Source organism: Chrysemys picta, chromosome 1, assembly GCF_011386835.1.
Source record: "Chrysemys picta bellii isolate R12L10 chromosome 1, ASM1138683v2, whole genome shotgun sequence".
Taxonomy (NCBI): domain Eukaryota; kingdom Metazoa; phylum Chordata; order Testudines; family Emydidae; genus Chrysemys; species Chrysemys picta.
In genome coordinates this window covers 301060257-301078426 of record NC_088791.1, presented here as the reverse complement: position 1 = coordinate 301078426, position 18170 = coordinate 301060257, and positions in this window count along the sequence as shown.

The window sequence follows — 18170 nt, the reverse complement described above, 5'->3', positions numbered from 1 at the left end:
TTAGAAATAACTGTAATGAGTGTTTGAAAATCTCTTTGCATCCATGTTTGGGCAAGATTTTTCTCAATTATTTTAGCAGTGCACTGGAGTACACAGCTGCAAGGAGAGGCATATAAATTGTGCTCTGAACTTTGAAATACAGTGTAAAGCAGTTCAGAGGAAACCATGGGATCTTCATGATACCCTGGGCAGCTGTTCCTCCCACTCCAACTATTTTAGTTTTATTGAATGTCAGAAAATTCAGAATTGTAGTTTCCACAGCAACTCGTAACTTAGCCACTCAACATGGAACAGATAGCATGTATCAAGGGACAAATTTGGAACCCAATCATGGCAACGTGGAAAAAAGTAACTTTGCAAATCTGAGTCATCCCCACTGGACTCAGTGAGACTATCCAAGTGTGTAAATAGTGTTGTTGTACCTGTGTTGGTCCCAGGATATTAGAGAGACAAGGAGGATGAGGTAATATCTTTTATCGGACCAACTTCTGTTGGTGAGAAAGACAAGCTTTCAAACACAGAGCTCTTCTTCAGGGCTGGGAAAGGTACTCAGGGTGTCACAGCAAAATACAATGTGGAACAGATTGTTTAGCTAAGTAGTTAACTCATATTTCAAGGGACTATTCAAGGTGAAGTGATCAGTTAATACCTCTCCAATCATGGTGGGTGGGGAGTAGTGGTGGTAAGAGGAGAGGAAAAAATAAAAGCGTGGGACAAGAGGGAGGGATTTAGTAGGTTATAGATTGGTGTAATAAACTATACATCCAGTGTCTCTATTCAGTCCATAATTTTTAGTGTCTGGTAAAGTTATGAATTTAAGCTCCCAGGCTCATGTTTTGAAAGCGTTGTGCAGGTTTCCCTTGATGAAGAGGACTGATTGATCACTCTATACATGACCTCTTTGTGAAAAGTATTCACCCACAGGGGTTGTGGAGTTTTTGTCTTTTATCGTTTTTCTGTTGGGGTTCATTTGAGAGAGTAATGATTGTCTCATTTCAGCTACATAGTTATTATTGGGGCATTTAATGCACTGGATGAGGTACATGCCTATCACAAGATATGATGTATAGGACCCATGGATCTTCAAAGGCATGAGGTGAGAGTTGGTGATCATCATAGCAGTAAAGATATGTCTACAGGTTTTGCATATGTTGTTCTGGGAAGGTTTGGTGGTGCTTCAAGTTGGTGTGTCCTGGTCTGTGGGGAGCTTGCTTCTGAAAGTGAGCTTGGAGAGGTTGGGGGGTTGTTTGAAGGCCAGAAGAGGAGGTTTGGGAAAGATTTCTTTTGAGATGAGGTCCATATCAAACATAGGTTGTAATTGTTTAATGATATCCTGTATCGGTTCCAGCATGGGGTGGTAGATGACAATTAGGGGTCTGCTCTTGGATGGGGTTTTATTTCCATATTGAAGCAAGTTCTCTCAGCGTATTTGGGTGGCCCGTTCCATGATCTACTTCTCTGGTAGAGTGTCTTTGTTTGGTGAAGGCAGTTTTAAGTGTAAGGTGTGTATCCCAGACTTTCTCCTTGAAGCATATTCTGTGGTATCGGAGCGTCTGGTTGTAGATAACAGATTTCTTGGTGGTTTTGGGGTGGTTACTGGATCTGTGAAGGTGGGTGTGGGGATCTGTGGGTTTCCTATATATAATTGTCTGTAGGGTTCCATTGCTGAAGCTGATCGTGGTGTCTAGGAAGTTGATGCTAGGGTGGGAGTGTTCCAGATAGAGTTTAATGGATGCGTGGTGGTTGTTGAAGTTGTAGTAGATATCCTTGAGGGAGTTTAGATTGTCTTCTCCAGAGGATATACCTCAGGTATATCATTGGTTTCATGATGCTTTTGCCCAGAAATTCTTCCTCAACGTGTTTCAGGAAGAGATTAGTATACTGGGGAGTGTCACAGGGTTCACTCACTGCACATGGCGCCTCGACCTGGCAGCTCTGAGGATTAGCTCTTGCCAGGTGCTGCCCTCCTCTGGTGGTCTCTCTACCCATCATCTCTTTCACCCTGCAGCCCCTCTCACTCCCAGAACTTCAGCTTCCTGTTCATGGCTTGGCCCTCCAGTGTCTGGTAGGGAACCCCGGCCTGCCCTCTACACTGGATTCCAGGCCAGGGACCCTATAACAAGCAGCCAAGGTCCGTACAGTCTCCTACCCTTTGCTGCTGTTTCCCTGGGCTTCTTCCTACTTATCTGGCTTCTCCCTCTTTCTGGGTTTGTCAGCCCAAGCTCCCTCCCCTCAGGGAGTGACTGTAGACTACTTCCTTACAGCCTTCTGCAGCTCACAGCTCCTGGGCTTTATACAAGCCTCTCCTTCTTCAGGTGCGGCCTGGGCAGTTAATTGGCCTGCCTACCCCTGCCAGACCTTGTATGGGGTGGGAGCCCTCCTAGTGCCCATGATTGTTCCCATGGTTTGAACAAAGTGTTTGTTGTTGATATATACCTCCCTCAGAACACCATCCTTACTGCCATGGATGTCACCTCCCTATACACCAGTGGTCTCCAACTCTTTTTATGCCCAGGATCACTTTGTGAATCTACGGGCAACCCAGGATCTACCCCGACCCTTCCCCAAAGCCCCACCCCACGTCACTAACTTTCACCAGGCTGAGGCAGGGGGCGGGGATTCAGAAGGGGGTGTGGGTTCTGGGCTGGGGTGGAGGGGCCGCATTGTGGGAAGGGGCTCTGGGCTGAGCCTGGGGTTGGGGTGCAGGAGGGGGTTGGGGTGCAAGCTCTGGGAGGGAGTTTGGGTGCAGGATGGGGCTCTGGGCTGGGGCAGAGTGTTGGGGTACAAGAGGGGGTACAGGGTGCTGGCTCTGGGAGGGGGGTCAGGGCTGGGGCTTGTGATGCAGGAGGGGGTTTAGGGTGCAGAAGGGGGTATGGGGTGCTGGTTCTGGGAGGGGCTCAGGGATGTGTTTTGGGGTGCGGCCTCCTGCCAGACAGCACTTACCTCCAGCAGCTCCCAGTCGGCAGTGGGCACAGAGAGGGTAAGGCAGGCTCCCTGCCTACCCCAATCCCACACCGCTCCCGGAAGGGGCCAATGCACCCTTGCGGTCCCTGATGGGGGGCGGGGAGCACATGGCTCTACGTGCTGCCCCTCTCTGCAAGCACCACCCCCACAGCTCTCCCGGCCAATGGGAGCTGGGGGGTGGTGCTTTCAGGCAGGAACAGCGCACGGAGGGAGACCCCTGCCCCCCAGCCCCCAGGGCTGCGCTGGCCACTTCCAGGACCGGCGTGGGGCCAGGGTAGGCAGGGAGCCTGCCTTAGTGGCAGCCACACTGCACCACCAGAGATTGCAATCGACTGGAAGATCCTCTAAGATCGACCACTCGATTGTGATCGACCGGTTGGTAACCACTGCTTTACACCAACATCACTCACAATGACAGCATTGCTGCCTGCCTCAAATATGTATAAGACAATGGACAACACTCAGGTATCCACCACAAATGCATTGTCAAACTCAGCCAGAACAATATTAAATTCAACAACAAACACTTTGTCCAAACCATGGGAACAGCCATGGACTGCAACAAAACGTTCTGACTTTCCTGAATCTAAACGTTTCAATTTGGTGCACTGAACCAAATCCACATGTTTTATTCAAGTCAGTTTGATATTAAACTGCATCTGTCTAAGGTGCCATGGTACCTCATGGGCGCTGTAGTTTGGATGCCTCATACATCCTCATTCTTTGACATAGGGTGGGCTTGCTGGCTGGACTACAGCTTTCAGATGCTCTGCGTTGCTCAATAAGAGGTAAGACTGTGGTACCACAGGCAGTTTAATTTTGAACCAACTGGAAACAAAATCTTTCACTTCAACAAACCCAAATCTTTCAGTTAGAGCTGAACTGACCCAAAATGAAATACACCTCTACCTCGATATAACGCGACCCGATATAACACGAATTCGGATATAATGCGGTAAAGCAGTGCTCCGGGCGGGTGGGGCTGCGCACTCCGGCAGATCAAAGCAAGTTCGATATAACGCGGTTTCACCTATAACGCAGTAAGATTTTTTGGCTCCCGAGGACAGCGTTATATCAAGGTAGAGGTGTATTTCATTTAGATTTTCCTGACATAAAATTGAAAAACGTGAATATTTTCCCACTGAGAATTTCAATTTTGCAGAAACTAGATTTAGCTGTCAGAGATTCATTTTGATGGAAAACCCCCAGCCAGCTCCACTTAGAGCCATTTCAAACTTTTTGAAATTCATATTCCATTTAGAAATGAAAGAGAGAGATTAATTTCCAAAAGAACTGGTGGGGTTTGTTGTTTTTAAAGCCCAATATATATTCAGCCCCACTAGCAACCTCTGCTTAGGATAAAACCTAGACTGCAATAGCAACAACCTTGCAGAATGGAATAAAAATTAATTGAGCAAACTATGCAGGGAAGCTTATGGAGTGCTTGACTGCACTATGGCTTGTTCAGCTAGTGCTTTCAAAGAATTGTCTTAATAAGGACTGAATTCACACACAGACACTTACAAAATAAATAAATAAAAAGAGTATTGAACAAACAAGAGAACTTCTCAGTATTCAATATAACATTACAAGCAAAGCATTAGAGGGAGCCAATGCATCTGTTTTTATGTTCTCCCCTTGTGTGCATGCATTTTATACACATAAAAATTAACAACCTTTGACTATCCACTTGTATTTATAACATCTGCAATACCAGTGAGTGCAGTTCTGATTTCTCTGTCTTGAGCATGCCAAACATCCTAATTTGGAAAGAAAATGCCAGATAACTCTCGGGGAAAATGTCAAAGTCTCTTGATACCTAGAAATCCTGAACTCTGGGAATGGAAAGTTTGCATGAAGGAAATCCTCTCACTGCCATACAGGGCACATATAGAAACACTGAGCTTTGATTTTTCCATTCCAACCAATCGAGATATAACTGATTGCATTTTGAGATTGGAGTGTTCTTTTCTGTTGTGGGCAAAGGGCCTGTTTTGATAGTGTAAGGGAAAAAAATGGATGGAACCGGGTAAGTTTGAGAAGACTGTGAGTATGCTGTGTTTCCAGCTGACTATTCTATTGAGAGGTTATCAAGGAGATCTTTTGTCCACGACTATTGATACAGTGGCTCCTAAATATTTTCTTATCCAACTTCATTGTCTCATTATATCCCTGTATTCTCCTGTCTGACTGTATCCATCTGGTGTCATTTGTCCTATAATTAGACTGTAAACTCTTTGGAGCAGGGACCTTCTTTTTGTTCTGAGTTTGTACAGTGCCTATCACAATGGTGTCCTGGTCTGTGACTAGGGCTACCAGGTGTGATGGGTTCGGTCACCGGGATCCCCTTGGGACTGTCACCTGATGTACTGAAATTACCTCTGAGCCTGTTTTCCCTGCCAGCTTGGGACTCCAGAAGCCTGCCTTGTTGAGCCAGACACACTAGCCTGCTGCAACCCAGACCCAGGCTCTGGACCACGCCCCCAAAGCTGCAGACTTAACTGAAAACAGCTTAGCAGGTTACCTGCCTCCAGCACCCAGACACCCAGCTCCCAATGGGATCCAAACCCCAAATAAATCCGTTTTATTCTGTATAAAGCTTATACAGGGTATTTTCATAAATTGTTTGCCCTCTATATCACTGATAGAGAGATATGCACAGTTGTTTGCTCCCCTGGGTATTAACCACTTACTCTGGGTTCAAAAATAAACAAAAGTGATTTTATTAAGTATAAAAAGCAGGATTTAAGTGGTTTCAAGTAATAACAGACAGAACAAAGTAAGTCACCAAGGAAAATAAAACAAAATATGCAAATCTAAGCCTAATACATTAAGAAACTGATTACAGGTAATATCTCACCGTCAGAGATGTTCCAATAAGCTTCTTTCACAGACTAGACTCCTTCCTGGTCTGGGACCAATCCTTTCCCCTGGTACAGTCCATGTTAGTTCCAGCAGGCATCTTAGGTGGTAAGCAGGGGCTTTCTCATGACTGGCCCCTTCTTTGTTCTGCTCCACCCCCTTTTATAGCTTTGGCACATGGCAGGAATGTTTTGTCTCCCTAGGTCCCCACCCCTCCTTCTAAATGGAAAAGTACCAGATTTAAGATGGATTCCAGTATCAGGTGACATATCACATGTCCTGTGAGACCCCAGCCTCCATTCTTCCTGGGCTGGCCCATACACACAGGAAGGTTTGCAAGTAAACAGAGCCATTTACAGTTCATTGATTCTGAAGCACCCTTAATGGCTTCCACTTAATATGTTTGCATCAGTAATCTCATTCTCCTAACTACAGACATAGAAATAATACAAGCAAACAAATAGGATGAACACACTCAGTAGATTATAAGCTTTGTAATGATACCTTACAAGAAACCTTTTGTATAAAGCATATTCCAGTTACATCATATTCACATTCATAAGCATATTTTCACAAAAGCATATGGAGTGCAACATCACACCAGGCACTGCAGTACTAAATAAAACTTCTCCCTCCAAGATCATCATAGTTGGCAGATGACTTGTGTCTAATGAAAACAAAGGGAAAATGGCTAAAAGCTAGTTGCAGAAGTCTCTATCGAGTCCAATGTGTGGGAACAATACACATTTTTGGCTATGAGGCCATTGCTATGAGGGAAGCAAAGAAAAATTTCTTTGCTTCGCAGATCTCAGTAGACACAACGGAGATATACAGCGGACTTGTTCCAGGACGTATGCAGCTGATTCAACTCAAGCTGTCTCCACTTGGAAACAGAATCAAGTTTCTCTTATTGTGAGGAATTTGCTGGATAGTTTGCTGATAAAAACAGTTAGATTTGTATGGAGCTTGCTGTGCCTTTGTGGGCAGGGCAGTGTCTCTGGGGAAAGATGCCCAGTCTTTTGTGAGCTTCATCCAATGTCATTCACTGACATTCTAGAAGCACGGGGAGTGCTTTGGGCCAACCTGTGCTCCAGGTGCTGGTCCCTCCTCACTGGGGAAGGCCAATGGTGACACAATGGCCCCTTGGTGGAAAGTTGGGTGCCAGTTGTTCTAAAGGAGGTGCTGGTGAGATCTGTACTCAGGAAATCAACTTTTGGTGATGAAGAGTAGAACTTTAGACCAGTATTGAATCTCTTTTTTGGGGGAGTCTGCATTCCATTCTGAAGATAGCAGTATCTAGACAGTACCTTCTACTAGATAGAGTATCTGAACTGTGCAAGTGTGTGATCATGCAGAGGATAAAATCTTTGAATACTAATACAATCTGTAGAGATTCTTAGTAAGTTCAAGTAACAACGGCTTATGATTCTGGGACCGAAGGCCTTGCATTCTATCCCTGCTGCCAGATGTGAAATCCTGGCATGGCCACACAGTCAGTAGAGGAGTCTTCATCCACAATGCGGCTGCCTGATACAGATCCATGCAGCGCTGAGATCTATATTTCATCTAGGAAAGCGGAGTTTTGCCTGACATTTTTTATAGAAGGATGAACAGCAGCATGTACAGGAAGATACATCCCACTTAGAGCCCAAGAAATCGGTTTTATCTGCGCTCTTATCAATTGAATTGTGGGGTAAGTTCACCATTTATTTTGACTAACAAAACACCCTCCCCTCCTCCAGAAGAATTCCCAGAAAAAAAGAACGCAATCAGATATCCTCCTGGCTTTGCTGTAGGAAATCAATATTCATTGTGCGCCACAGTGGGGGAGAACTAGTGGGAAGAGCTATTGTGCTGCTTATTCTGCTGCAGCCGGTTTGTCCCAATAGCTGGCTGGGCTGTGTAATGCCAAAGGGGCAGGTGGCCAGCTCAGATCTCCAGTCGAGCTCTGACGTTTCCACCAATGGAGGATCTGCGCCAAAGCCATTTGTAAGATCAAAGAATCAGCAGGTTTGGTTTGAACTTCAAGGGCCTGATGCTCATAAGAATGGCCATACTGGGTCAGACCAATGGTCCATCTAGCCCAGTATTCTGTCTTTTGACAGTGGCCAGTGCCAGGTGCTTCAGAGGGAATGAACAGAACAGGCAATCATCAAGTGATCCATCCCTTGTCGCCCATTCCCAGCTTCTGGCAATCAGAGGCTAGGGACATTCAGAGTATGGTGTTCCATCCCTGCCCATCCTGGCTAATAGCCATTGATAGACATAGCCTCCATGAACTTATCTAATTCTTTTTTGAACCCTGGTATAGTTTTGGCCTTCAGAACATCCTCTGGCAAAGAGTTCCACAGGTTGACTGCGCATTGTGTGAAGACATACTTCCTTTTGTTTGTTTTAAACCTTCTGCCTATTCATTTCATTTGGTGACCCCTAGTTCTTGTGTTATGAGAAGGAGTAAATAACACTTCCTTATTTACTTTCTCCACACCACTCAAGATTTTATAGACCTCTATCATATCCCCACTTAGTCATCTCTTTTTCAAGCTGAGAAGTCCCAGTCTTTTTAATCTCCCCACATACAGCAGCCATTCCATACCCCTAATAATTTTTGTTGCCCTTCTCTGTACCTTTTCCAATTCCAATATATCTTTTTTGAGATGGGGCAACCAGATCTGCATTCAGTATTCAAGATGTGGGCATACCATGGATTTGTATAGAGGCAATATGATATTTACTGTCTAGTTATCTGTCCCTTTCCTAATGGTTCCTAACATGCTGTTAGCTTTTTTGACTGCCACTTCACATTGAGTGGATGTTTTCAGAGAGCTATCCACAATGATGCCAAGATCTCTTTCCTGAGTGGTAACACTAATTTAGACCCAAGTTAAACTAAGGTGCTTTTGCACCTTTCTGCCAGTGTACAGTGGCTTTGAAGTGGGTAGATATTACACTGTAAGGCTCCTTTACATTGTCAACGAGGCATAAAGAGTCCTAAGTGTAATTGAGAATTCAGTCCCATAACAGCAGGGTAGGAATGGGTTCTTTTTCAACCTTACAGAGATTAGGATTTTATTTTTAAGAACCTCTATATGTGACAGAAGCACAGAGATTTGTCGTAGACAGTTGTCAGTTTATGACTAGGCCTTGGAGAAAAATGAAAATATTACTTCACAATTATCTTTAACAAACAAGAAGCTGTTTCTATGACAGTACACCATATTAAACTAAGGATTCAGGTGCTGTCAAAATTACACACACACACACACACACCTACTTATCAAAACATTCAGGAACCAATTTCCAAAAAGAAGCAATTATCAAAAGCATCTTCTACACATAGGTGCTGGAACTAGGGGTGCGGTTGGCGCTGCCATACCCCCTGGCTTGAAGTGGTCTCCATTATATACAGGGTTAGCAGTTTGATTCAATGGCTTCCAGCACTCCCGCTATAAAAATTGTTCCAGCGCCCCTGCTCCTACATGGTACAGAATTAGCTTTTGATCCTTGGATGTTGTTTAAATAATGAGTGTCATGTTTCAACCTCATTTTCACATTGCAGTAAATGATATCGGCATTTGTCCCTGCCCAGGATACTACTACAATCAATTTGTGATACATATATTTTGTGACTCCTGTGAAAATATGTTTCGTATTCAACAAAACGCATTACATATACTTAGACAGATTTGCTTTTGCACTTGCTGCATTTCTGTAACCAGCTGGTCTAAAAGTTCAGATCTATTAACAACTACCTGGTAATTTTTCCATAAAATTGTAGCTACTGTATTTTAATTTTCATCTGCTATGAATCAGTAAAGAGATTTTTGGGTAAGAAATGCTGTGTTCCAGTTGCCGGTCCATACCGAAGGTCTAATTCTACCTTCGGCTGCATTTCTGAAACAGCTGGGTTGTACAGTAATATGTCCTAGGGATCTCTTCTCCAGATTCTTGACCAGAATTTTGAAACAATTAACATAGGGATTGTCTTCAGAGGATCTGTCTCAGTTTTTACACTGAACCCTTTGCATCCCGGGCCAGGACTTTAGGACTTTCCTCAATGCTGTGTGAATGCACCTACAGGACAATCCAAAGCCTCTAGAAGTAAATGGGAGCCTTGCCATTGATTTCAGGGTGCTCTGGACCACACTCCTCACCAGTACAGATATGATTAGTCATAATCAATAAAGCTAATAGTTTACATATCTGTGTCGAGTTTCAGTTCCTTGACTTAATGGACTCTAGTAACTTGGGACATTAATATACGAGTGTAAGTGAAGGCAGAATATGGCACAATATTCATAATAATTTGTGGTGGGTAATTTGAAGAAAAAGCTCATCTGAAGCTTATCCAAATACACCTCTTTGCTTTGGAAATCGAAGATGTCCAGGCACTCTTGCTATATTTGCAAAGTTTGCCAGCTTTGCCCGGGCTGGAAACACCACAAGAACAGCCTTGACTGCGCTATTCTAGTACTCCCATCTCCTGTGAAGCCAGAAAGTGCAAATGCACATGGATTTTTTTAGATTAACCATATTTTTGAGAGTCCAAAAACATTACATTCAAAATGTTGGCAAATGTTTGAATTGTTTCTTTTGTTGTCAGAACTGGGTCTCCCATCCCTACTCATAATGTTGAGTGTCTTGGACTAGTTTTAGATGGACTTTTGGCCACGTTGCATAAAAAGGAGCTAAACAAACATACTTCGTTTCAACCCAGGCTGTATTACAGGTGGCATTATCAACTTACCATTCACCACTCTGCAGTGATTGCAGTGCTGTGGTATATTCTTTTCTAAGCATAGGGAAATACTATCCACCCCATAATGGAAATTCCAGTATAGCATATTCAACTGGCTCAAGCTGGCAAAGTACAGTCAATGAGCTTCAAAGATATGCATTGACCACAGTTCTATCAATATGTATAGTGACTTTCAATAATTCCCTATTCTACTTGTCAGAAATACTCACAAGTACTAGGAACATCAGCAATAACTGTAAAAGCAGTACATGACAAGCTTTAAAGGATGCCTGTGGTAGTTTTTGGAACAGAACAATGCTTCTATTTGTGTACTGGTTAGTGGGGGGTCGACTACTCCATCTGCCACCCCACCACCCACAATCCAGAGTTTTTAATACAATAACCCTGGATTGGACGCAGTGTAATGCTTCCTCATAAAACAGAACTCTTTTGCTTTGAAGAATTAAAATGGGGAAGGTGAATTTAATGGTGATTGTGCATAATCTACCCTGGTATCCTGGTTACATTTACAATTTTAAGTTCATATTGAGTTGAACTAAGTGAGAAAGACTCTTCTGTGTAGCTGAAATACTTTTATGAACTGTAGCAGAGACTGTGTCTTCCCTTGCGCATGTTCAGGGATTACTTCATTTTTGGCTTTACTATCATGTAAATAATAATAAATACGGTTTATTTGATTCAGGTAGTATGCTGGCAGAAACTGAGTATAGGAAGCATGCAAACAGTAAGAAGCACCTTTAGATTAATCAGTCCTCAAGCTATGATCATTCTGTGCTGAAGGGTTTATTTAATATTTAGTGTCACACATCATACAAAAATAGAGTATAATTTTTTACATCATCAAAAATTTATTCTAAGTAATTTGCTCTATTAGAGAAAAATACTTCTGGAGAATGCCTTTCTAATCAAAACCTCACTAGGGGAAATACTTCCAGGAACGTGTCTCCAGACAATACCCTCCTAAGTAAAACATATCTTAGGAACACCCTTCTACACAAAACTCCTAACCAAAAGGCCGCTGAGGAAACTGGACACTCATTCCCTTCATGTTTCTGTGCATGTGCCTATGTCCCAGAGGGCCCAAAGTGCAGCTTTTATACTTGCAAGCTGAGCTCAAACAACCCACAGGTGAACTAAGCCTTTCTATTATTAACCCCAATTAGGCTCAACCAGATCCCCTATAAAAGTGAACCCAGCTGCTCTTTCACCTGGGTTTTTTTTTTTTTTTTTTTTTTTTTGGCCCCCCTCTGGGTAGTGGTTCTGCTCTAACCAGGGCTATTGCTTTCATTTGAAAAACTGGTTTGATTTAAATTAAACCTGAACTGGCAGAACTAAAGCTGGTTGAACTCTGGGGGAAGTTCAGATATGTGTCTAAATTTCTCATATCAATCCCATCTGTAAGTTCAGCTAGGAAGACGAGCCCTAAAAGTTTGGGAGTGGGGCACTGGAAGGATGATAATGAAATCTTGTAGTTTCAGTACAGCTTTAGTTTAAATTAACAATCACAAATTCTTGATAAGCCACCCATTCCATAGAGCTAGTAGGTACAATTTGTTCAGAGGTACATGTTCCAAGGGCAACAGTAGAATCCCCATCAATGGAGGCTTTTAAGAACAGGCTGTTACCTGTTAGGGATGGCTTAGGTTTCTTCATCCTGCCTGTGCACAGGGGGCTGGACATGACCTCTTGAGGTCCCTTCCAGCCCTACATTTCTATGTGTCTCCTGAGTGTCTCTTATCCCAGCTACTTTTTGGTGACGTGTACTCTCTGTTCCCCCAACTCCTGATCCTACAGTGATTGCATGCCTGCAGAATGCTGAGGCCAATGGAATGGCCATATGTACAGCTTTCTCATTTAACTTCATAAAAATACTCCTTTGCACAGCAAATGGGCAGCTAAGAGACCTGGTGCAGTGTCCTCAGCAGAGAATTAGGAACTTGTAAATTCTAACCTTAGCTCTTACAATGACTCTGGCCTTAGGCAAGTCTGTAAACATTTCTGCCTCAGTTTCCCTGTCTGTAAAATGTGGGTAATTTACTTATGTCCCTCAGAGGGTTGTTGGGATGATTCATTAGCTTACATATATAAAAAGCTTTAAAGACAAAAAGTTCTGTCACAAGTGGTATGAACTGCTGTTGCCCATATTGTCAGAAGCTATGCTATAGAAAATCCAGATGTAATGGTCCTGATTCTCCAGTTGTGTAAGCGACCTTTCACTTAACTTCAGTGGGGTTGCTCCTGATGGTCCTTAGGGCTTGGGCAAGAAAATCACAAATAATTGGGAGAGCATTTACTGGCTTGCCACCAGCCACAACTCAATTCAACTGCTGCTAGACACTTCCTTTTGCTTAGAAACATCATTTCTTTGTCAGGTTCATCCATCAGATTTTCCTGTTTTAGCATTTGCCTGTCTTTGCTCTTGCAAACAGAACAGACCGGGCTCCTCTGCACTCTCTGTCTTTGATATAGAGCATCCATTTTGTGAATGAAGTGTCATGACCTCTCTCTCTCTTTTCCTGTGTGGGCTGTTTTAAACTGGTCTGTTCAGCACAGTTCTGGTTTTTACAGCATAGTGCTTCATCTTTATAGCTATTATCAGACATTTATATCAGTTGCTTAACATGCTGGATATTACTGGTAGAGTGTCCACTGTCCAAGGTTCCAAACATAAACTGGAAAATTGCTTTTGGCACGAGCTCTAGAATTTTTTGGGTGCATAAGCATTTCAAGTATTAGGAAGCAGCATTTATTACCTTCATTTTTTGCATCACACAAGGGGTGTGGAACTCTTGGCACAGAAAGAGAAATTCTGCTCTGTATTAACCTGGTGTAAATCCGAAGTAACACCACTGAAGTCCTACAATATACTCTAGATTTATATTGATGTGTCTCACACCAGTACATGGGTATAAAAAACTGATTCTCCTAAAGCTTTTATGGTATCAATCACAGGGTATCTCAGATATTAAAATTCTAAACACAGAGCCTGAGGCCAGTGTACCTCCAGAGTAATAGCACTGAAATTAAACCCATTGCCTTAAAAACAAAAACAACCCCCCCCCCCCAGAAACCCCAAGCATCCTGCTATATTTACACTCTGAAACCAAGTAAAAACGCAAAAACCAGACTTATCCTTCCCTTTCCCCAAGAAAAATATACAGAGGTAGGAGTACATGTGCACGCCATCACCTGGTCACTTTGTAAGGTTATGTCCCTTTCCTTCCTGCCCACCAACACCTACTTCCTCTGTTTTTGCTTCTTTGTAGACTGCAAACTCTTTGTGACAGGGACCCCGACCGGCCATGTGCCAAAGGTTGCCAATCCCTGATCTAGTCTGACCTCTGTATAACACGCGCTGTAGAATTTCACCCAGTTACCCAAATAACTTAAGCATATCTTCCAGACAGGCATTCCTGAAGACTTCAAGAGATCCAACCCTTCCCTTGATAGTTTGTTTCAATGGTAAATCACCCTCCCTGTTTAAAATGTGTGACTATTTCCAATCTGAATTTGTCTGGCTTCAGCTTCCAGATGTTGGTTTGGTTATGCCTTTCTCCACTAGATTTTATTTTCTCCCCATCGAAGTACTTATGTGCTGTAATCAAGTCACCTCTCAATCTTTGTGTGGATAAACAAAATTGATTGAGATCCGTAAATGGCTCCCTTTAAGCTGTTTTTGTTTTTTGCAGCTCTTGAATAATTTTTGTGGCTCTTCTTTGTGCCCTCCCTGGTTTTTCCACAGCTATTTTAAAGTGGGTACTACATACGGGGACTGCATATGTCAATTTATGTTTGGAAAGCACCTCTTGCAATGCCAATATGCATCATCATTATCATCAATGCACTGGTGTAAAACCTGTTCCAGAGAGGACTCTGGCCCACAGACTCCAGGAAAAGGGCATGATACTGCTTAAAAAGGCTTAGGCACATAACATGTCCAGGCTTGCAGGGCTGCACAGAAACATAAGGGGGCATAAAAATCACCTCCCATATCCCTGCAGGGCCTCTCTGCACCATAAGTCAAGGCACATAGGGGTAAGTCGGTGCTGCATACTCATTATTCCCTATAGCAAATGGGCCTTGCCGTATGCCCCCAAGCAAATGGGCTTTGCTATATTCCAGCCAAGATAGCTGAGCAACCCTGGTGAGGGGTGGGGTAATAATCTGCTTCTTGTAAAGGCTGGTAGCAGATTGCTACCCACTGGGCCATGGGGGGAGCGGAGTCGGAATCGTGCCTCTCTGAGAACCAATTTCTTCTGTGCACCGCCCCACACAAAGGACAGATTGTATCCACACGCTCCAGCCTTGTAAGTTAGTCCTGTAAGAAATGCATAATGGCAGAGATTTTTAAAATAGTTTATTAATTTCCTAACAAAACCTCTCCATCCCTTGGGCCTAATTTCCCTTGTCCTCCTTCTCCTCCAGCTCCATTTGTTGGTTATACCAACTTGTCGCGTCTTGTCTAAATTCAGGTTGTAAGTTCTGTGAGAGGGACTGGCTCTCGTTATCTCTTTGTACATCACCTAGCACAGTGGGGCCTCATCTGTCTAAATGGATCTCTGGGCACTACTGGAATACAAATTAATAATACTTCTATTTGTATTTCCCAATAAATGGAAAAGCGAGCTTCCTTCTTGGGCAATTGTATCCATTTAATAGTGCACCCTGGTTGTGCTTGCAGCCTTCAAGTGCTCTAATCAGCAATAATGGACTGGAGTTTGGAACAGCCCAACTCTGTCAGGTCAGGGCAAGCACAAAGCAATGAGAGCTGGGCAGTGACATTGCACCAGCACCTTGTGAGGACACCTGTCATTATGAACTTGATCCTGTTCTCATGGGAGTTAATGGGCAAAATTCCCATTGACTTCAGTGGGAACAGGAGTGGGTCTTAAGATAGGGAAGCAGGGCTCTGAGTGTTTGTAATAAAAGCATGAAGTACCCATAGTGGCTCTGGTACCTGAGAGAGTGACAGTTCCAGTGATTTAGAATATCTGGGAAATTATTAATATAGTCTGCTTTGTTACACTGACGGCCAATTGCAGCAGTATAAACAGAAAAATATAGCTGCTCTACACCAGACATGACGTAGTGTTTCATAGGAAAACCGTAATTGTCTTGATACTTAGCGTCAACAACTTACCACTTCCTACAGAGATGTCCGCAAATACCTACCTGAGCCAAACATCTCATATGTAACCATAAAAAGCCCAGTTGGGGGGAACCCACCTGTTCAACCATACAGGATGCAATAGTTCTTAAAACCATGTTAGAAAAGAGCTGCTATTTAATAGTCAAATTAAATAAGGCACAACAAGGGCTAAATGGATCACTGCCAAAGGGGTCATAAACGCAGACACAGAGACTCTGAACCGAGACAGGAGGTCTGGTCCATATTCAAGGTGATCATTATGGGCTCTAACCAGCCTGAGGTGAGGGTAACAAAGATCTCCAGGAAAACAAGAGGAACCTCTAAGAGACCAGGTATGTGGGTGGTGGATGTTATTTTTCCAGCACACGGATTTAGACAAAGACATAAATTGCTGGAAGGTTGCAGAGTAACATTATTTTATTTCTGAGAATTCAGAACAATAATACACAAAGGAGGGAGAAAGGGAGCAGCCTGTTTGCTAAGGCAGAGAGGCACAATTCAACCCACCTTTAAGCTGGCTTTTCCGAGAATGACTCTGACTGCACGCTTTGCTCCAGAGCCCCCAACCTGCCAGCAGGATCAACTCCCTACTCTTAAAATGAAAGTTTGCAATTCCAATACACTGCCATGGAGCAACGGAAATTTCCAATAATTTGGGGCTAAACAATGGAAAAATTAGGCTAACAGAGATGGAAAGCCATTTATAGTTTGGTTGAAATTTGTATTAAGAAAAAGCAAGAAATGACAAACAACATGAAGTAGGGTTCATTTCTGAAATGATTTGAAATGTCAACTCCTCCTCCTCCCAAAAAAGAGGGACAGAGATTTTCTTCGAGATACTTGGGACAGTGGTAGGGGGGAAAAGGAGACCTCTGCCAATGCAACCCTAGGATCTGCCAGTTCAAGTTTCAGATTATAATCCCCAGGTCCATTTTTAGGATGAATGTGCACTCGCAGATGTACTAGGGAAGATTGCCAGCATCTGAGAGCTCCAACAGGCAGTTGGTTTACCTCCGTCAAGCCAGCCAAGTTAACCAGGTTCAGCATAGGAGCTTGATTCCCAAGACCAGGGAATGGATGCATTTGCTTGAGACTGGAGCACAGAACCAGGATATTATTTCCTTACCCCTGATTCTCAAAGATATGAGAAGAAATTGGGTGGTATGGATGTGGCATGGACGTGGTTGTCTGAACTGAGGAGATCACCACACATATCTCCCTGCAGACGTCCCTTTCTGCAGAACTTCTATCCCAGCACTCGGTGAGCTTCTCCAACCCAGAACATTTCTCACAAGAAGTAAATGTGAATGTGAGCCTGTTATGGGAAATGTAGGTTCCAGTGCCATAAGCAGTTGATTGTACTCAGCTTTAAGTTTCCTTTTAATTGAGCCTGGGTAGTGCTGTGTTATGGCTTTTCCAATCTCCACTTGGGTCTTCCTCCATGCTGGGTGAGTGCACTGGTGTAACTGAAATCAGAATCATACCTGAGGTCTCCAGGCTGGTCATGAACTTGATCCTGCTCCACTGAAGCTGATGGCAAATCTCTCCAGGTGAAATCCTGGCCCTCTTGATACCAATGGGAGTTTCTTGCCCCACTGAAGTTAATGGCAACTTTTCCCCTGGTCTTCAATTAGAGCAAGGTTATGCCATAGATATCAGGCTTACCCTCAGAAGACAGAACCTGGTCATAGTGAAGCACGGTATAGTCTTCTGTGGGGATTTCTGGAACAACTAGAAAGCAGTAAGAACCCCTCTCTAAAAATATCCAGCTGCAAAGCACTTATTTTAAAGGAAAGTATTGGCCAATCTCTCTGCTGAGGAATGTATCACATGCTTTTTAGCTTGAAAGCACGGAAAATGGCCATAGCTAGATGAAGAATAAACGTTTGGAGTAGGGTCCTTCCAAATGTTGGGATTTATAAGCAAAGGAAAAGCATAAAAGGCCCTGATTTGGAGTAATTGCTAACTGAGGGAGTAACCTTGAAAGAGAAACAAAGCTAACAAATACATTGTGCTTTGCCTCCAAAATTTCACTTTCTATTTACCTTGGCTATGACAACACTGATGAAGTTGTGATAGATGTGTGTAGTGATGACTAATGGGGTTCTATAACAGATGGTATATATTTGAACTTTCCATACATCAGGCAATAATTGCTTGCATGTAGCAGTGGAAAATAAGTTACAAAGAAAATCTGGACAGGCCAAAGGTCTTATTTTAAGAAAACACTGAGAAATGAAGACTCATGTGGCTTTCATTTTGCTAATAAACCTGCCGATGTGAAATCTGAACACATAAACAGCTAATTATCTACGTCATGGAAGTGCAGCTCATGTGTTGCACAGTGATGAATGTGATGCTTGCTAGGGATCCAATACGCTGTGCTAGTTATTAGAAGTGTATAACTGGAAAAAGGAAAACCAGATCTTTGCTCCT